A 22,606-nucleotide genomic window follows, 5' to 3' on the forward strand; every position below is an offset into this window, starting at 1 on the left:
AATCATTAAATTAAAAGGCAGTTGATAAACTGGAACAAAATGTGTGTGATCTACATCTCTGAGAGGGTGTAGTCTTTTCTCTGTCCCATCCAGTCCCGCTGGACCCGTTTATCTCCCACCTGCCAGTCCCCGCAGCCACTTATGAAATAATCATTCAGAGGCTTAATACTAATTATAATTGTTTGGCCAATGGCTCAGGCTTCTTACTGGCTAGTTCTACATATAAATTAACCCATTTCTAATAATCTGTGTATTGACACATGCCCCCGGCTAATTTTACTCCTCCAGTAGCTGCTGGCGTCTCCTTTGATTCTGCCTTCTTTCTCCCTGTATTCAGCCTGACTTCACTGTCTAGCTATATTCTGCCCTGCCATAGGCCAAAACAGCTTCTTTATTAACTAATGACAATAAAACATATTCACAGCATACAGAGGAGCATCCCACATCAAGAAGGATTAGATATAAAGTATAACGGTAATTGGCTGAATTCAATACAAAACATGAATAACCTCAGTTTTAAAATGGGTGAGATACCTGAGTGGGATATTTCTCCAAAGAAAATCATAAAAAACACCCAATAGTTGTTCAACAACTATTTGTATCACTAATCCTTGAAATGCTAAAGAAAAGCATAGGTCTTGCCTCATATCTGTTACAATGGCTTTTATCTAAAGTACAGAAATATTAAGGGTTGGTGAAAGTGTAGAGGATAAGAGAATGCTTGTAGCCAGGCGGTGGTGGCGCACGCCTTTAATCCCAGCACTCGGGAGGCAGAGGCAGGCGGATCTCTGGGAGTTCGACGCCAGCCTGGTCTACAAGAGCTGGTTCCGGGACGGGCACCAAAGCTACAGAGAAACCCTGTCTCGAAAAACCAAAAGAGAGAGAGAGAGAGAGAGAGAGAGAGAGAGAGAGAGAGAGAGAGAGAGAGAGAGAGAGAGAGAGAGAATGCTTGTATATAGTTGGTAGGAATTCAGATGGGTGCGGCTACAGAGGGTAATAGCATGGAAGTGCCTAAAGACGTTAAAAATAGAACTATAATGTTATCCAAGAATTCCCTTGGGGAACTGTGCCTAAAAGAAACAAAGTGACTACATTATAAAGAGATTCAGTGAAACCAGAAGAGTAAAAGGGGACCACTGGCATGATTGGGAGATGGGAGAGCCCTTTATCATCTGATTCTTTCTGACACTCACTGCGTGGTTAATCCTGCTTCCACCATGATTCCCTGTGCTCCTTTGTTTTACCGAGATTCTTCTCACAGGATCTGTAAGTAACATAAGTCCTTCCTTGAATCTTCCTTGAAACTTTGATGCTATTGAAATAATCTTTAAAGACCATACATGGGGATTCTACTCATTTTCAACATCATTTTCTTCTACAAACTTTTCCACCCCCATGTTTTGCTTTGGTGTCTTCTATTTTGCTAGTAATCTGTTCTGCCTAGTTTTAAGTCAGTTTTACACACACTAAAGTCATCTGAGTGAAGGGAACATCAACTGAGAAAAGAAAAATCACCCTAAGATCAGGCTGTAGGCAAGCCTGTAGGGCCCAGCCCATTATGGGCAGTGCCTTGCCTGGGCTGATGGTCTTGGGTGCTAAAAAGAAGCAGTCTGCGGAAACCATGTGGCACAAGCCACTAAGCAGAATTCTATCATGGTCTCTGAATCAGTTTCTGCCTCCAGGATCCTGCCATGCTTGAGTCACCACTCCGACTTCCTTCATTGATGAACTGTGACAGAGAAGAGCAAGTCAAATAAACCTTTCCTCTCCAGCTTGCTTTGGGTCATGGTGTTTTGTGACTGTGATAGAAACCCTACTACATAAATCATCTATTTTTTCTAACTTTTTAAAGATGGGATCTCTATATAGCTCTGGCTGTCGTGGAACTCATTATTTAGACCAGGCTGCCCTCAGACTCACAGAGATCCACCTGCCTGTGCATTCCTAGTGCTGGGATTAAAGGCGTGAACCACCAAGCCTAGGTAAATTTTTTGAAAGTTCCTTTTGTCTAATAATTACACCACCAACCTCATTAGTCATTGTCTATGTTTTTCCTTTATTCTTGCATAGAGATTGCCTTCTTAATTGGATTATTCAAGTGAAAAAAACTATTATTTACTGGTTGTTATGTGTTACTGAAGGTTGAGAGCATTATTAAGCTTTTCTTATGTTCTTTTATATTAGTTTGGGTGTTGCTGAGTTAGATTTGAGTTTAATGTTTTTGCTTTCTGGGTTTTTAATGTGTTTGTTTATTTTTGATTTGTTGTTGATGGTAGTGGTTAGTATGTTTTCTTTCCTTTTATCATTTTATAATTCTTTAAAGTGAATATTAAGTTCCTTGTCCTCTAGTATTTCTTTTTTAATAGCAAATATCATTAAATTCACATAGATTTTACTGTGTTCTATTATTTAGACTTGCACATCATTATTTTCTTTGCCAGTTTTTATATGCTCTATAATCAGAGACTAACTTATGAAGAAATTTTCAATTAAATTTGCAGTAATATCAAAAAGAAAAGAATACTTTCAATGAATTTGTCCAAGAAATTGCAGTATTTATTTACTTTCAAAATATCACTGAACGTAATTCAGTGAGACAAACAAATGGAAAAACATTATTCTTCATAGGTTGAAGCTCTTAACATTGTTGAGATGATAATACTCCTGAAGGTAATAACAATCCCCTGTAATCTCTATGAAAATCTATTGACCCCTTTTGTAAGAGAAGAAAAGTCGATCCTTAAATGTATATGGAGTTTCGAGCAATTCTCAAATAATAAAACCAATAAAGTTGGAGGACTCATGCTTTTGGGTTTTAAAACATTACAAATATGCAACAATCAAAGCAGCATGATGCTGACATAATTATGGACATGTAGATCACTGGAATAACATCCATAAATAATCCCATACAACAGTGGTGAATTGATTTTCAATAGCAATGTCAAGAACATACTGTTAGTATTCAAGCATCTGTACTGTCCTGACCTTGGTGTAAATGTCCTCAGCTGTATCCACTAAGAGCATTTACTCTGTTCCCTTTTAAAAGGGCCCTTCCAAACTCCCATCTTTCCCTCTTTCTCCCTCTTTCTCTCTCTCTTTCCTCTCTCCTTTCTTCTTTCTCCTCTCTCCTCTCTCATCTCTCCTCTCTCCTTTCTTGTCTCTTCTCTTCTGTCCCCAGAGGCCAGTCTCCTCTCTCCCCTCCCCTTTTCCCACTCAATTCCTCCATTAAAAAAAAAAAAAAACCTTCCACATGAGCTCTTTCTCATGGCATCTTTTTCGCACTGCTTTCTCTAAATTACAACACATACAACTGGAAAAAAATAGTCTCTTCAAGAGGAAAATATACAGAAAAAATATTCATGTTCAATTTGGCAGTGGATTCATGTCTAGAGAGGACACCAAAAGCACAGGCATAAAAACCAAATATAGATAATGTAGCTTTGATAAAATTTAAAATATTCATTCAGTGATACTAAAACATAGGAAATGAAACTACAACCACCAAATGAGAGAAAATATTTACAAATAGTATGTCTCATAAGAACCTACTGTGTAACAAGGGGAACCGTAAGAAAAACATATATAGATCCACCTGGAAAGGAGAAATAGACAAGATCGCCTCACAAAATTGAGATCATGTAGCTGGGGAGAGAAGGGAAGGTGGAAGGGAAAGAGAAGGGAGAACTGGGGGAGGAGAACTTGAGGGAACAGGAAAGTAGAGATAAAGGAAGGACAGAGATGAGAGCAAGGAAAGAGACATTTTCATTGAGGGAACCATTATGGGGCTAGCAAGAAACCTGACACTAAAGAAATTCCCAGGAATCCACAAAGATGACCCCAGCAAAAACCCTAAACAATAGAGGAAAGGGTGCCCAAACTGGCCTTGCCCTGTAGTCAGATTGGTGACTATTTTAAATGTCACCATCCAGCAACTGATGGAAAAAGAGGCAGAGAACCACATCAGAGAACTGGACTGAGCTCCCAAAGTCCAGTTGAAGAGCGGGAGGTGTGAGAATATGGGCAAAGAGGTCAAGAGCATGATGGGTACACCCACTGAAACAGTTTACCTGAGCTAATGGAAGCTCACCAACTCCAGTCAGACAGGGAAGGAAACAGCATAGGTCCAAACTAGTCCCTCTGAATGTGGGTGACAGTTGTATGGCCGGGGCAGACTGCAGGGCCACTGGAAGTGGCACCGCGATTTATCCCTACTGATTGTAGTGACTTTCTGGGAACCCATTATCTTTGGATGGATACCTCTCTCAGCCTGGATACAGTAGGGAGGACCTTGGTCCTTCCACAAAGCAAAGTGCCTTACCCTCTCTGAGGAGTGGATGGGGCCTGGGGGGTGGAAAGAGGTGAAGGGAATGGGAGGAGGGGAGTTAATGGGAACTGGAATTGGTGTGTAAAATGGAAAAAGATGATTTTTTTTCTTTTTTAAAAAATTAAATTAAAAAGAAGAGCCTACTGTGCAGAATATAAAGGACTTGTCCCCAGCTCTCATCTTAAACAAAATGAAAGATAGCTCATTCTGGAGCCATTTTGAGTGGTCATGGCCATGTAATGCAAATTTAAGTTACCATAAATTCCATGTTTCAACCTGAAAGCAGTTTCATGAAGTGTGTTTGTTTTATGTCAACTTGACACAGGCTGAGAAGTCAGTTAAGAAAATGTAGGCATACTTATATGTCATTTTCTTAATTAATGATTGACGGAGGAAGGCCCAGCCTATTGTGGGTAGGGACATCCCTGGGCAGGCGGACCTAAATTCTATAAGAAAGCAGGCTGAGCAAGTCAGTAAGCAGCACCCTCCAGAGCCTCTGCATCGGCTCCTCTCTCCAGGCACCTGCCTTGCCTGAGATCCTGCCCTCGCTGTTTTTGATAATGAATTGTTATGTAGAGCTGTGGATGAATAAACTCTTTCCTCCCTAAGTGCTTTGGTCATGTTGTTTCATCACAGCAGTAGTAACCCTAACTAAGACAGGAAGGTTTATAGTTTTACAGAGGAAGGACAGTTAGAAATAAAGACAAGTTTAAAATACAACGATGGGTCCATCAGAGGAGCGGTGCAGCAAGGTGGGGGAAGCTTCATATAGGCCTAAGACAGTATATAGATCTGATGATAATCTTTAGCTTTTGTGTATATAAATATATTATATATATATCCATACATGTATTGTGTGAGTGTATATATACATAGCCATATTTTGTGGCATCATCCAGTTTTTGGAAACCACCTGCCTTGCTTTCTCTCTTCAAACGATTTCCCAATGTCCAGAGATGGGTGTGGCTAATCCCAACAGAGGAAATTATTATATTAACTTTCTCCTCTATTTAGGTAGACAACTGTTCGGCAGCACAAGGTCAGAGTCATTCTGTCTTTCCTCCTGTGTGTTACAACTGCCTCTGCGCCCAGATGGTCTGAGTTATGGCCTTCTTCACCACACATGTTCTGTGCTGCTTCTTCTGGTTCTTTTGTTCCTTAAGAGTGCAAGTCGCAAGATAAGTGACAATTTCTTAAAGGGTGATTAAGAACCTTTCTGCCTGTGTCCTACTTAATTAGCTTCTGCCAACCTTAATTATACTCAAACTTTTAAAATTGCACTCCATTCGTATTTATTATACTTAAACAAATATCATGAAATAACAGAGGACAGCTACTGTTCTGTGATCATCCACAGAATGACTGCTATATAGTAAGAAAGAAATTGTGAAAATAACCTAAATGCTAAGCCAGAGCCCTTTAATGTGATTCTGCCTCCTGCTGATGAGCTCTCATCGCTGTTGTGCATGCTTAAGGGCAAGAAGATAATTTTTCTTTGACATAACAATTTCCAATGAGGTTATTTTTTTTAAAACGAAAGTGTCCAATGAGCAGAAAATCATATTAAATTTTAATAATTTCCATTCTGAGGTGTACATAACGCATATGCACAGCTTGTAGAGATGCTGATTGCTGGTCCCACCTGCACCTGCACAACTTTTATCCTCAGGCCCTGTCATGCAGAAAGACAGAATTAGGTCTACATTAAAGGTATTTGGGAGGTTAAGTAGACTGAGGACAAAAAATATACAATGATGCATAGTTTCAAGAGTTTGATTCAGTGAATCTGGTCCCAAGCCTGCAACACAAATATTAAGAACAAGACACAATACAGAGGAGTGAAGACAAGCAGTGTTTGTCTTTCTAAGCCTGGGTCACCTCACTTGGTGAATGGATGGATCTAGTTTCATGATTTCATTTTTCTTTACAGCTGAATAGCATTTCATAATGGGAATGTACCACAATGTACCACATTTTCATTATCCATGCATCTGTTAAAGGACATTTAGGTTGTTTACATTTCCTAACTATTGTGAATGGGGCAGCAATGAACATGGATGAGCAAGTATCTGTAAAATATGATGTCAAATCCGTTGTGCATACACCAAGAAGCGGTATGACTGGTATAGCAGTATAGTAGATTTACTTTTTCTCTTTTGAGACGTCTCCACACTAATTTCTGGGGTGACTGCAACCATTTGTATTTCCACCAATAGTGAATAAGTTATTCACAGCCTCATTCTATATTTCTAATTCATGCAAGAAATGTGCATATTATTAGATAATCACAAAATAACAGTATTAGCAGCATGAGTGTTAGTCAAAAGTCCTACACTAAGCACTTATTCTGTCAGTCCTTATGTAATGATGAAGAACATTAGGTAGGATCTCTCACCTAATAACATGTGTGGGGAGGAGAGGTATTCAAGAGTTTTAAGTTCAAACATACCTAAGCCCAGAAGACTAACGCCATAATCCTGTCTCCTTCAGAATGCAGAGTGGGCAGAATGACACATGTTGTGTGCTGTTCTAAGTCAATTTAAACAAGCAAGTACATACATTAAATAAAATAGTTTCAAATTAGCCAAATGCAGTGCAATGAAGCATAGAATGAGGTCCTAACATTAGGTCTGGAAAAGTGGGACATCGTCATTGGTGAAGGGTGTTTTTACGGCGATCCAAGCTATATATTAGAGGGCAGTCTGAAAGTCTCAAGAAGAGGGAGTGATCTGTCCAAATCCTTCAGGCAGGAGCCAAAGAACGGGTACCTGAGAAAGCAGATTAGCCTGCATAGCCACTCCAGATGGGGCTGGAGAGTGAAGCAGACAACATGTCAAATGCGGCTCTGAGAAAAATTTGGGCATTCATCTGAGTTCCGTCAACAGTCCCTAAAGAGTTCTAAGCAGGGGAATTATGTGTCTGACTGCAGAGCTGAAGACCTTCCTGGCTCCAGCAACTGCAATTATATCAGAATAAACCAGATAAGCCGCCTTTCCTTCTCTTACTGATTTTATTCCATTTTTGTTATTTATCCTACAGTTTTCTGCCCTTTGTAAATTAGTGATGTAGCCTGTACCCTGGGACGCATAGCTGGAGGCCTTCTGAAGCCCATGGTCTTGAGATAGGTCTGAAATCAAATCATGCCATAATTCAATCTTTGTTCCTGGTAAGGTGCGCTACTTTGGAAGACTGTTTAGAAGCAATTCTAATCAAACATTAAAGTCGCTAGAATTGGAGCTATATTCCTACTTCAAACCATGTAGTAAAGGCAGCTGGGAATCTGGGAAGCAACATTAATGACTACTGGAGTAGAGAAAAAACAACCTGATTGTTGACATCAACACTGGAAACTGTTAGAGCATTCCACTTGCCTGCAGTTCCCAGCTATATAGTCTATACCTCCACAACATTCATTTGTCCCAATTTTAATCCCCAAAAGACTGACTTTGGGAGGTGAGTAGACCACGAAAGGAGAGCTTTCATGAATGGGGGTCATGTCCTTATGAATGAGGCCCAGAGAATTCTCTCACACTTTCCTCCACTTGGGAACTCAGACAGCAGCTAGTGGCCTACATCGAAGAAAGAGGGCCCTCACTAAACTCTAACCATGCTGGCACCCCAACTTCTAGTCTCCACAACTGAAAATATAAATACCTGCCTTTCAAACTATTCAGGTTATTTTATTCTTTAAAATAGAATACTTAAAATGTACACCACTTAAAAATATTTTATTGTATTGTGTGTGTATATGTGTGTGTGTATGTGTGCTCTCAAAGATCAGAAAACAACTTTCAGTTTCTCTCTCCTTCTACTTGTGGGTCCTGGAGGTTGAACTCAGGTCACCAGGCTTGGTGGGAAAGAGCCTTTACCCACTGAGCCATCTCACCTGCTAACCAGACTAAGCTCTTTTTGAAAGGGTTCCCTATCTTGCTTGGGTTCTACCAATGAGTATCGGTTGGTTGCTTCTTCAGACACAATGGTTTTTGCATAAACATTGAGCATGGGCCTCTCTGAATAATATAACTCACTCTGGGGAGCTGAGAAGATGGTTTAGAGGGTACAGTATACTTGTCTTGCAAATATGAGCACCTGAATTTGAACTGCAAGAACCCAGGAAAGCCAGATAACATAGAACGTATCCATGATCTTACTGCTCCCCCCAGAGGTAAGAGACACCCAGAAGCTATGCTGACACATGCAGCTATGGACAACAAAAAAAAACCCTTGTCTTCAAAAGTCGAAGGCAAAAATCAATGCCTGAGTTTTCCTCTGACCTCCACATTCAGACCAGGATACAAGTTTTCCTGCAGTTACACACACACACACACACACACACACACACAACATACACACACACACACAGCCTCCATTCTATTCACCTTGATCATAGACACACCTTTTGGAATGATGACGGTGAACAAAGACCCTCTAGCTACACACTGCCCAACCCCTTCTCTGGGCAGCCCTTCCAATAAATGCTGCATTCCATCATCTGAAGTCCTGTACATATACTCTGAAAAAAATGCCTGATGGTTTAGCAACCCCCATCTTCCCAAAACAGGCACATTGCTGCAGTTTCTTCATACACAGGAAAATTTGTGACTCCAATAATTTTACTATGTCAGAAATCATCAGACCCCAAATGAACACCAATCTCTGGCTCATACATATCTTTAAATTGCAGATTAATGTCATCATCCCCTTCTCCATAGTAGGAAGGAGGCTAAATATGATGTTCCATCCACTGGCTGTCAACTTGGCTATGATGGAAGGGTATTCATAGACCCCTACAATTGGAGATACATAAGCACCACACAGCCCCTTCCCCTCAACATCACGTTCAGAAGGCAGGAAAACAGGGTAACTATTTATCATATGTATACATAATCCTAGCTCTGTGTACAATATGCTTAAAGGACTGTCCCCAAACAGATGCAACAATATTCCATTGCCTTTCTGTTCAGAGGCAGGAAGTGCAATCTTCCTCTAGGAAGCTGAAAGCAGGCACTCAGCTTCCTTGGCATCGTAAGCGGAACAGGCCATTCCAAACAGTGAAAGCCCTTGAGCATCCAGTGTGTGTATGCACTGTTCATACATAAAAGATAATCCCTGGGTATTTCTGGCCTATCTATACATCTTGAGCAGCATTTGGAAATTTTCTCGTGTTCATAATGCTAATTAACAAAGACAACTGAAGTCAATGTTGCCCTAGGGGAGTGAACAACTCATTAGTCATTCGAATGTTAACTGCTTTAGAATTATGAACTCCCAGGAAGGTACTTCAAATATTAACTAGCCACTCATAATGTCTGTGCATTAAAACAAATTAATAAGCATATATCATACTCTGTCAAGAAGAATATTAAATTAATTTTCAGATAGAGTAATGAGACAAGTTATTCATCTTTCCATTACTATAATAAATAACTGAGATAGTCACCATACTAAGAGTGAAGGCTTATTTATGCTAATGACTTTGCAAGTTTGTTTGTGGTCATGGGACCCCAATGCATCTCTTTAATCTCCTCAGCTTGTTGCCATATAGTGGAAAACTCTTTCTTTAAACCTTTGCTACTGACATGATGTTTCTTATGAAATTCTGAGGCCTTCAACATATTTCCAATCAATAATTGATCATTTTCTGCTTTACCTTGTGATAGAGGACCTGGCAGACCTGTCTGGTATTGGATGTGTGCTATGTATATGGGACAGAGCCTATTCCTGATTATATCTTGAACCTGTATGAATAATGAAGTCAATTATGTATCACCTTGCATAAATTTAGTGGTTTCAATATGCAAAACAACTTTCTGCATATTGTGAATCAGTAACTATATTAAGAGGTTCTTTAAAATCCCTTAGTACCATGAAAATAGCTTATAATTCTGTCCAACAGAATTATAAGGGCTTTGTTCCACTTTACTTAAATTTTCTGATTTGTAACCTGCCTTTCCTGATTTATTTGCATCAGTATAGAATGTATGGGCTCCAGTTATTGGTATGTCCCATACAATGCAGGGAAGGATCCAAGTAGTTCTCTTTATAAGGTTAATTCTATCACTTTTGGGATAATTGCTATTAATCTCTCCAAAAAAATTAGCACAAGCTCTTTGCCAAGGTTCATTGTCTTTCTATAATTTTTTAATTTCATCAAAAGTAAAAGGCACTATAATCTTTGCTGGGTCTATACCTGCTAATTTTTTTTATTTTCCTGGTGAGACATGTCCTCCACAGTGATTGGGAATGACTGGACCACTTTTGACTTGGGGGCCTGCAAGAGGCCCCCCAAAGAGTTTTGCAATGATATCAGGTTGCCTTGTCTATCTTTTGTTGATCTGCATTCATTGGTCCAGTGAATCCTGCATACAAAGAACATTGAGACATTTGACTATAATACTGAATCTTGGGTAGGAGAAGCAATTTCCAAAGGTATGAGGAGACATCAAAATGCCAGATATTTTAATTGTGGCAGAATAGGACATTTGATAAAGGATTGTAGGCAAGGAATTCCTAGGAATAATATCTCCTCTGGGAATGGCAAGAATAAGAGGGCTCGGCCTTCAGGTATATGTGGAAGGTGTGTCAAAGGCTGGTGGGCAGAATTCCTACAACAGCAACCTGAGACAGTCCTACTTACAGTGCCCCCCTTCACTCTCCTAGTACCTCAGTTTGAGAAAAAAAAAACTGTAAACATCCTATAGACCACTCTATGTTCACAGTTGTTCTCAGTCCATACAATTCAGAAGACATTAAATCATGACTGTATGGTTCATCACCCACTCTGTGGAGAGTAAAATGACAACCAGCCTCTGATGCATGGAGGCTAGCCTCAGCTAGCACAAGGGATTCTCTTGGAGACCTATCTACTGGATCAGAGGTGAAAGACCACTGCCCTCTCAGAAGGAAAGCAGTTCCCTAAAACCACATACCTTGATCCCTTGTGCCCTGCTTGAACTACATTGGAGGATCTGCCAGGTCTCTGCTGATTCCGTGTACAGCCCCTTGAAGCAGGACTGTCGGGAACTCACCCGAACGGCTGGCCGCCTAGACAGTCCTTCTCTCATCAGCTCCTGCCCACGCTTTCCCAGAACACTGGGAAACGGAAATTGGATGCAATTTCGTTTCCAATTTGGCTTACAAACACTTTAGCCTCCAAATTTCAAGCAGGCTTTCCAACTCAGTAGATCACACCCTTATTTTATTCCTGGTTTCCTTGTACCTGCTCCCAGAGAATAATTATTTAGAAGGATGAAGAATATCTCTCCAAAACATTGTTAAAATGCAGTTTTACAACCTCACTTCTTCTCACTCACTGGGGGGTGAGTGTCAAGCCCTCTTACTTTAAACAGTAGATATCCTGATCAAAAGTGTGGTGGCGAAAATGCAGGCTTTGGCACGTGTTCTTTGTGTATCTTCCCTGCGGTGGTGGTTGTATGAGGGACAGATTCACAGAGGCAACTGGGTCATGGGGTTTAATCACATCTATAAGGGCAACTGAGACCATCACAGGTGCGTCTCAGTGGTCTAGCCAGTTTCCTTATACAGTCTCCAACATTGCACGTAGTCATCTCTCTATCCTCAGGCACCTCTGCTACTGTTGTTATTCTGGCTACTTTCCATCTGTATTTTTGAGCTGGGTGTTCAGCTTCATTAGACTGGAACATTTTAGTGATAGAAAGAACTATCTAGGTCATACGTTTAACCATGTCATTGAAGAAGTACTGCGATATTTGGATGAAAGAACCAGGATCTCACATAGGAAAACTTGTATCCAAATCCCTATTAACCAGTGAGTCAGACCAAGATCTGAAGCGAGAAGCTCTATCTCTCTGGATTGCCTCTTTAAACACTGAATAATACCATACAGAGTTGTTTAAAGGGATGTCTTAAGGGGCTGGAGAGATGGTTCAGTGTTTAAAAGCACTGCTGCTTTTGCAGAGGCCTCAGGTTTGGTTGCTTGCACCCGGATGGTATCTAATAACCATCTCTAAGGCCAGTTCCAGAGAATCTGAAATCCCCTTCTGGCCTCCTCAGGTACTGCATGCACATGGCACAGATATGTATGAAGTCAACACACTAAAACACAAAAAATCCATCCTAAGATAGTTTGTCTTTTTTTAAAGCAAACAAGAAATACATTTCTCATATGGTTAAATGCTGGCACAAAGAACTTACATAAGTTATTCAATATAACACCTATTCAGGAAAGATATTCAGGAATTCTCACTAGTGATACCTAGCATTGATTAATTACTGATAATAACTCAAGTATTGACCTATGCACCTTTAGTTTCATTTACTCTTAAAATTATTCTTAACACTGTTAGTAATCTACTCATTTCCTTGATGAATATACTATTAACCATCTTGAGAGAGTTAATGTGGTGGTCAGCCCCACATGTGTAATATCAAAGACAACCAAACCTATGCTTGCCTAACTAGAAAAACTAAGTTCTTTGCTTTTTTATTGATTTTTATTGAGGTTTACATTTTTCTCTGCTCCCCTTCCTGCTTCTCCCCTGCCACCTTCAACCCTCTCCCAAGGTCCCTATGCTCCCAATTTACTCAGGAGATCTTGTCTTTTTCAACTTTCTACTTCCCATGTAGATTAGATCTATGTAAGTCTCTCTTAGTGTCCTCACTGTTGTCTAAGTTCTCTGGGATTGTGGTTTGTAGGCTGGTTTTCTTTGCTTTATGAAAAACTAAGTTCTTATAAAGATGTCAGTTTTAGAGTAAGAAATGTATGGAATGGGAAATCAAATTTTAAGTTCCATAAGAGCAATTGGTTTCATTTAAAACAGAAGTGCTTAACAAAGAAACTTGGACAGCCTGGTTTATTGTTGCTGGTTTCTTTAATATGGCTGCTCAGGTATATTATCTGGGTCCCCAAGGATGGGAATGAGAAGGACTGCAGGCAGGGATCAAGCGTAAAGTGAGTGTCCAGTTTAGTGAGAGATGGATCACCTAGCAAATGCAGCAGTTTTTTTAGGTGGTGGGGATGGGTAGGCAGCAGCCATCCTCAAATATTTCTCACTAAGGAAAAGTTAACCTTTCTAAATTTCCATGCTAATATAAACACAGTAAGAAGGCTCAATTCTTATTTCAGCCTAATTTCTCCCCCTATGCCAAAATAAGTGAGAGGTTGGCAGGAGACCTATAACTCCAGACTCCCTCACAACACCGCATGCTGTCTCTGAATGTATGTTGGATTACCCAGTACATGGTCTGCAGCCATCTGTAAGCTCCTTGCTTTATAGTAAGGAGTGAAAGAAATTTAATAAACCCATTTCACAATAATGTGAATAATCCAAATAAAAGAACCGCTGCTCTGGAAATAGATTTAATTAACTGAGGGAATTGGTACTACAGCGTTCCACTTTCTATCTCAGGATAAAAGTATTTTCTTGCTCTACACTTGAAAGGACTAGTGGAACAGTACACGCAAGATGCACTTTTTCACGTGAGTCATTGCCACTGAATACTTGTGAGAATTTCAGCTAGATATACGCTATGCCCCCGGAATAATGCAACCAGGGATTTCCAGGGAAGGAGTATGGGGGAGTGCTGTGACATGATGTCCTCTAGATCTGACCTGGCCCTTGCACTAAATATCCTACCAGCTATGCTTCCCTGCAGAAGAAGTTTTTTTAATTTTTAATTGAGATTTAATTTACTTACAATTTCAGAGATTCAGTCCATTATCCTCAGGATGGGGAGCATGGTGGTTTGCAGCCAGATGTGGTGCAGGAACTGAGAGTACTTACTACATCTTGCATTGGGAAAGCAACTGACTGATGCACTGAGGGAAGCTTGAGCAAAAGAGACCTCAAAGTCTGTCCCCTACAGTGACACACTTCCTCCATCAAGGCCACAGCTCGTAATAGTGCCATGCCCTTTGGGGGCCATTTTCTTTCAAAGCACCACAGAGACCCTCTTTTACAAGAGTACTAACACAATCCATGATTGCTTGAGGCCCTCACGGCCTAACAATCTTCTAAACCTTGCCTCTTAACACCATCACATTAAGTTAGACTTCAGTGTACAAATTTCAGAATACACATACAACCAGACCATCTCTTTCAGGAAATCCTTTTCTGGCTATGCTAATCCATGCTGATTATTCCTTGCTCTGACCTTCTACTGCATCCTTAATATTCACCAATTTAGTTTTTTATTGATTTGTATTGACTTGCACTTTTATTTTGTCTTGGCACATGGACTGCAAAGTCATCAAAGCAAGGATATATTATCTTACAACGTGTAGCATCTTTCCAAGAACTCGGGAATTGCCTGATGATTTGCTTGGTTGACTGAAGGTATACCATAAAATCTTCCCATTATCTAAGAAGGAAAGGGACCTTCATAATTCTACATAAAATGTGATCTCTCAGGGAGAGTAAACAGGCAGTTCTGCACTTCTTATAATGCAATCAACCATGTGAGAATAGAAAAGCAGCAGTCATGCAGTCCAAATCCTCAGTGCAAACACAGGCTAAAGCCCTACTTCCCGACCTCCCTGCAGAGAAGACAATCAGACTGAAAATGATTGATTAGTAAGGAACTAATTAGAGGAGAAGCTTCTTTAACATGCTCACTAAGCAAAGAATATGTTTAATTAGGGTGGGAAGATTTAGCATGCCATTGAAATAGATGTTCTGGTCACTCATTCTAATTAATTGGGTATAGAGTAAATTTTGTTTCCTAAGTGATGTTAAAGGACACATTTCAAAAGAAATCACTCTAATTGTGACTTTACACAGATTAAAAGGTGACCTCATAGTAAAGATTTTCTTTGGAGCTAAGAGTGTAGGTCAGAGATTGTGCACTTGTCCAGTATATTCAAAGTCTTGGATTTGATTCTCAACACAGTAAAAGAAAACAATACCCATTATTTTTAGCTCATTATTGAGATAAGAGAAAGATATTGCCATCATTCAAAGAATACAGAAGAACAAATATAGTTATAGATAAGGCATCTAAGAACAACCTTTAAAATGGAGTCAACAGTAACTGAGTTTGTCAAGGGGAAGACAGTCCATGGAGTCTCTCAAGCAGAAATGTGTCTGCAGGACAAGCATTATTAGACTGATGCCAGTCACTCGTCCATTTCAGAGTTGTAAAATGGCTCCCATCATCTCAGAATTGACAGTGTTATAAACTCCCGGCAATTTACAAGGATTATCCTGCCCAAAGTGCCAATTGTCTTGTCATGGGTGGCCACTTATTCCTGACTTCTTTTCCTCGTTGACTTCTCTGTTACTGTGATTAAAAAGAAACCACACCAGAAGCACTTAGGGAGGCAAGGGATTATTCCGTCTCACAGGTTAGAGTCCATCATCCCAGGAGCCAGGGCAGGCACTCGGCAGCAAAGGTAGAGGCTAAGCAGGCAAGAGGGAAGGTCAAGCAAGCAAAGAGTGAGTATTCTTCCCTCTGCCATGGTCTTCAAATCTGGGCTGCTACCAGAAAGCGCTCCCTGTGCTTGGTGGATCTTCCCACATCAGTCAAGGCAGTCAGGACAGTTCTGAAGAGCTGGGGTCAGCTGGTGAGGATCCCAACCCAGATGGTTCTAATTTGTGACAAGGTAACAGTAAAACCAACCGGCGCTTCTCTTTCTGTCAGTTACACATTACAGGCCACTGGAGACTACAGTAAAACCTGCTGAAGTCCTGGCTCTCTTCCCAGAGAGGCTGCTGGTTATAATATCTCATAATTGTCTCATAATAAACTCTTGCATACTTGTAACCCATTTGATTTATGTCCATCTCAAATGTTGACAATTTGATGAGTTATCTCTATGAATATTTTCTTAGCATTTGTTTTGTCCCACTTTATGGTATTTGCTATTACACTTTCTTTGCATTTTGAATTTTACTTACACTGTAAACATGACAAACTTACTCTTCTGTTTTATTATGTCTTCAAATGTTTTATATTCTAATAAAATCCCTCACGATGTAAGCTTAGCCTACTTCCTTATGATAATGTTGAAATGTCACTTTTTTTAAGGTTTTCTGTTCTTAGACAAATGTTTATATTCTATTTTGTAAGTATATAGTCGCAATTCTTGGATACACTTTTAATGTTACACACATTCAGTTTCCATTGTCATTCAGTTGCACTATCTTAAATATAACTCTTTATAAAATATTAGAAACTAAAACTGTCTATGGGAAAAAGCTGAAAGATGCAGAAACCTAGCAAGTATGGTAGTTTGAATGTAATTACCCCTATAAGTTCATAGGGAATGTCACTATTAGGTGTGGCTTTGTTGAAGCAGATAAGATATTGTTGGAAAAAGTTTGTCACTGTGGAGGCTGACTTTGAGGTCTCGTATATGCTCAAGTCATACCCAGTGCCTCAGTTCATTTCCTGTCACCTTTGAATCAAGATGTAGACAGCACCATGTCTGCCTGTATGCCACCATGTCCTGCCATGGTGATAATGAACTAAACCTCGGAAAATGTAAGCCACTGCAATTAAATATTTTTTCTTTATAAGAGTCGCCATGTTCATAGTGTCTCTTCAGAGCAATACAAACCCTAACTAAGACACATGTTTTGATAATTTTTTTGTGCTGTTATTTATCATTGATCAGATCTTAGATTTAGCTGATTGACTCTGAAAACCAAAGTCAATTTAAAGATGGGAGGGTAAATTCAGATTTTAAGTCCAGGGAAAGAAGAAACTCTTGCTTTTTTTAATAGGATGATTTCTCCTATCTTCACTCCTAAGTTTTGGCTGTTAATATTTTGATTTGCTGCCCAGGTTAAGGAGAGTCACCAGAGCTTAACTGACCTTACTATCCAGCAATTCAGCATTCTTGAATAATCAATTGCTTCTTCCTCTCAGAAACCATGGCACAGTGTTGGCTTCAGCAGTACATGTATTAAAGAGGGAATGATACAAAAAAGATTAGCATAGTGCTTGCTCAAGAATGACATGCAAATTTGCAAGGCATTCATATCCTGTACTTTTCAGTCCACTGGGGGGAAAAAACATTTTATAGCTGGATACTGATTTTCATGCCATTCTCATAAAGCCTAACCTTTAACTAGAATAGAATCTTTTAATTATCATGCGAAGATACTGATTGAAAATTTTCTGAACTTGTTGATTATAAATACAGCTTCTAGTTCTAAGAGTCAGGAACCCAAAAGATCTGAAAAGCCCCAAAGTTTCACACCTTAAGTCAAGACAGTGGCTGAAGCTGGCATATGGAATTAGGGATGAGTTGTGGTTTCTGCTCCTGCCTCTGGCCTTACCTATGTGTGAAACCTTTGAGAAGACAGTCCCTTCATCTTATATAAATTCAGTCTAATGAGTTCCAGCTCTAGAAGCCTTCATCTGAAGTTGGCTCCCTACTTGCTCCAACATTGTTTTTTAAGGAGCCAGACAGAACTCAACAAAATTCCCTTACAAGGGGAAATGGTTTCATGATCTGTGCATGATCATTTAAGTGTTCAAATTATTGCTCCACTGTTTCACCCTTACCTCTCCATATTCCCGTGGCTACCAGCAGGCTTCTCATTAACCATTATCCTGGAGATGGCAGCATTGCCGCAGACAAACCACTTCTTGAATGGCTGTCATATTGCACAACATTTGAGCTATTGGGTTCAATGAACTGTACCAATTATTGAAACAGATTAAGTAAATGAATGGGCCATTACTGTTATGAGTGGCCTGAGTTAGTCATTAAGACTAAGTGGTTAAAAACTCAAGAGGCCTAATGTAAAATTGAGGAACAATTTTAAGACATTTAATGTACAGTGATATATCCATTATGAAAGATTAACTAACCAGAATCCTTGATAAATTTATTAGAAATTATGAAGATGGTAGATATATGCTAAAATTAGTCAAAATACTTACACATTACAGGTATCTGCCCAATGTAGTGTTTACCACTCTGAAAAGTACAAGATGTGTAAATTATGATTCTTATATTTAACTTGCTTATAATTTAGTTGTAAGACAAAACTTATGTATACGAAACTATCTGGAAGCAGTTAAGCATTAATTCTATATAAAGTGTTATAAAAAGAAAATAATTGCATGTTTTTAAGAATACTGTTTGTAACATGAGCATGATCAAAGAAATGAACTTCCTTTTTATTGATTTTTATTTTAATACTGTTTTGGGGGATTTCATACATAAACACTGTATCTATACTACTTCTGCCCCTCCTTTCCCCGCTTAAACTACTCCTATATGCCCCCTCCAATATGATCTTTTCTTTAATTATTACTGTTTCATATTCATTTCCCAGCCACACAGACCTGAATAATCACAAAGAAACTTTATTAGTTATAACACTGAACACTGTTTGGCCAATAGCTTAGTCATATTCCTAGCTACCTCTAAAATCTTAAATTAACCCATTGCTATTAATCTAAATATCACCACGAGACTGTGACCTACCAGTAAGGTTCTGGCAGTATCTCTCTCCTTCGGTAGCTACATGGTATCTCCTTGATTCTGCCTACTCTCTCTCTCTCTCTCATATATATATAAAATATATGAGAGAGAGAGAGAGAGTGAGAGAGAGAGAGAGAGAGATGTTTGGATTCCCCGCCTGTCTTTACCCTTCTAAGCCACTGGCTGAAACAGTTTTATTCATCATCTAATAAAAGCAACACATATACAGAAGGAAATCCCACATCATCTCCCCTTCTCTTTCTAAATGAAAAGGAAAGTTTTAACTTTAACATAGTAAAATTACATATAACAAAACAGGTATCAGGTAAGAATTACAGTTACAATATTTAGTCCATTTACATTTGGCAAATTAAGGAAAATGCCCTATCATCTGGCAGGGGTATGTTCAGCACCTCTGAGAACCATGCTCACTACTCCAGCTCCAGAGACACAGTGGGACTATGCTGCCATTAATCAACTGGTATCACTCTGCTCACAAACTCCATTTAAGTGCTCCATAGTGGGACCTCCCAAAAGAGCCACAGAGCAGTTGGTGCTGCCAGCACAAAGCAGGAAGCCATCTCTTAAAGAAGCCACACTCCTGCTTATGACCAGCAAACAGAGCTTATCTGGAGAGGGGGGAAATGCAGCTACCAAGAAGAAGCTGCACTTGGCTCCCATGTTTGTGGGTCTAGAAGCCCAATTTTTATTTTCTTATTTTTTTTTTTTAGGTCTTATGTGTATCCATGCCCCAGATGGTGGGTACTGTTTTGTAAACGGAGATTGCACTTTAGTTTTCCAGCTACCCAGACCCAAATAATCACACAGAAACTATATTAATTACAACACTAATTGGCTAATAACTTAGGCATATTCCTAGCTAGTTCTTAAATCTTAAATTAACCCATTGCTATTAATCTATTATTATACGAGGCTGTGACCTACTGATAAGGTTCCAGCAGCATCGCTCTCTTTCAGCAGCTACATAGCTTCTCCTTGACTCTGCCTACTCTCTCTATAAATCTCTGTAAGGATTTCCTGCCTGTCTTTAACCTGCTAAGCCATTGACCAAAAAATTTTTAATACTTATCCAATAAAAGCAACACATATGCAGGACATCCCACATCACATATATGTGTGTATATGTGTATGTATATGTACATGCATACATAACCTTCTACAGCCATTTAGCAAACCACTAAGCAGTACCCCTCCATGGCCTCTACATCAGCTCCTGCCTCCAGGATCCTGCCATGCTTGAATTCCTGCCCTGACTTTCTTCAATGATGAACAGCAATACTGAAGTGTAAGCCAAATAAACCCTTTCCTCCCCAACTGGATTTTTAGTCACAGTGTTTTGGCACAGAAATAGAAACTCTAAGACACTTCCCAAACCAGTCATTGTGGATTTACAGTTGTTGTAGGCTACATAGCTAGACAGAACTACTGATTGCCTTTCTCTCTTAGCAGCTTTCATAGCACGTTTGGCTACTATGAGAATTAGTTCTCAGTGAGGAGTCTTTCAGATCAGATCCAGTTTCATTCCTTCAAGTCCTGTGTCCAAAGTGTGTGTTTTTTCCAGACATAGGGTCTTACCCTCAAGTTCTGGGAACTTTTGCCCAGAAATTCTTGACTAATAGAAACGTTGATGTTATGGGTTTAATAATGATTTGGTGTTATTATTGTTTCATCTTATACTAAAAGGTTTGGTTTTTGTAGCAGGTGGAGACTACTACAAAGATCTCCTACTGATCAAAATACAGAGAATTGATCATGGGGTGCCCATCTCCAGTTGGAATATTTATAATGCAACCCCTATATCTGAAGCTCAGAAATGATTGCAGAAAGGGGAAAGAAAAGATTTAAGAGCCAGAGGACCTGAACACCTGCTACTAGATAGTATCTTCTATCTGTGAATAGGATATTGTGCCCATGAGACATCAACCATATGATTTCCCAAATATGACTTGCATAATGACAACAGTCAACATGTACTTGAGAAAGCAGGTCCTGCTCATAATGTTGCAAATGAGCAGACCCTGAAGTTGCGAGTGTGGGAAAAGTAGTCCCACATGTCCTACAGTGTGGTTGGGAGAGAGATGCCCCTCCTTGCCCACCACCCCTTATTGCCTATAGCAGTCAAGAGAACAGACCCTGAACCCCACCTGGGCACCATAGTAATGCCAATCCTGCTGGTTGGGACACAGGTATTTCTCTGTTTTGCTTATTACTAATAACACAGAACATTTGTGCAGAAGTCTTTGCGTGGATTTACATTTTCCTTTTTCTTGATCATATACTCTAGGTAGCTTTTTAGTTACATTTTCTTTCTTCTGTGGTATATACTGCCTTATTATTCGATATGAAGAGGAAAGCACTATTACCCACTATTGGGGGAAAGGCTCTAACAGAAAAGGGCAGGAACAAGCAAAGTTCAAAGCAGTTTTCATGAAACCATACTGCCCAAGACAAAAGAAAAGAAACTCGAGACAGATGGAAACAGAGGCAGAGACCCACATCGGAGCACTGGACTGAGCTCCCAAGGCCCAGTTTCAAGGTAGAAGCAATGATAATATGAGCAAAGAGGTCAAGACCATGAAGGGTTCATCCACTGAAATAGTTTACCTGAGCTAACGAGAGCTTGCCAACTCCAACTGGGCTGGGGAGGCATGAGCATAGGACCAAACTAGTTCCTCTGAATGTGGCTGGCAGTTGTTTGGCTGGGGCAGACTGAGGGGCCACTGGCAGTGGCACTGGGATTTATCTCTACTGCATGTACTGACTTTTTGGGATCCTATTCTCTTTTGATGTATACCTTGCTTGGCCTGGATGTATTGGGGGTGGGGCTTGGATTTTCCACAGGACAGGGTGCCTTGCCCTCTCTTAGGATTGGAGGGGGTGGGGTGGGAAGATGTGTGGAAGGAATGGGAGGAGGGGTGGGAGTGGGAATTTGGATTTTTTTTTTTTATTTTACACAAATCTAATTTAAAAAAGAAAAGAAACTCTTACAGGGAGAAAGCAGGAAGCAGCATAAGAATGCAATGTTATTTGGAAAAGAAACATTTAAATCATTTTAACTTGAAACTTTTCAACACAACAGGGAAAGGTGAAAACCCTGACCGGAACTTTGAAAGATAAGTTGACAGTATCTTCTGAAATATAAAACAAAAAGACAAAGATGATAAACCTACCCATGTGTCCACTCATAGACCATGTTAAATGTGTGCATGCACACACACATACATAAATAAATAAATAGAATTCATTTAAAAATTTAAAACAATTATCATTGCATGTGGCCCAGTGTCACATAAGGACATTTTCCTATAAGTATATATTGTATGATAGGTGTGTTCCCCATTCTTCTCATCTATCTTCCTTCAACCAGTCCCTTTGTTTTCCCTGACAGTTTTGGATCTACTTCCTTTCCATATATTCTCAGATGATTTCATGCATCTGCGTAAAATATATTGACCAAGCATTAGAAGAATCTAGAAATCACAGATACTATGCAAAGATGCTGTGTTTGTCTTACTCTGCTTAATATCTGCAGCTGTAAATGCTTTCCTGAAAATACTGTAACTTTCTTTCACAATAAAATTCCTTTGTTTACACACCCCACATGTATTGTTGGACACATGAGCTGCTTCTGTAGCTTAACCATTGTGAACAGTGCTGCGACAAACAGTGACATGCAAGTGTATATATGTCTGTGATATATGCCTTGGAGTTCTTAGGGTGAACACCCTGGAGTGGTACATCTGGGTCATATGGCAGATACACTTTGAGCTTTTGAGAAACCTCCATACTTTTTTCTACAGTGTTCCAAACACTTTACACCTCCACTAGTGGTGTTATTT

At 39.7% G+C, this 22,606-nt stretch overlaps 1 non-coding gene across 1 annotated transcript; it reads left to right on the forward strand.

Moving 5' to 3' along the window:
- The first annotated feature begins 17,189 nt into the window (after positions 1-17,189).
- On the forward strand, positions 17,190-17,296 carry LOC130864989 (U6 spliceosomal RNA). The gene has a single exon (XR_009056033.1). It is a non-coding gene; the product is annotated as a U6 spliceosomal RNA (small nuclear RNA).
- The last annotated feature ends 5,310 nt before the right edge of the window (positions 17,297-22,606 follow it).

This window comes from Chionomys nivalis, chromosome 22 (assembly GCF_950005125.1).
Source record: "Chionomys nivalis chromosome 22, mChiNiv1.1, whole genome shotgun sequence".
In the NCBI taxonomy this organism is placed as follows: domain Eukaryota; kingdom Metazoa; phylum Chordata; class Mammalia; order Rodentia; family Cricetidae; genus Chionomys; species Chionomys nivalis.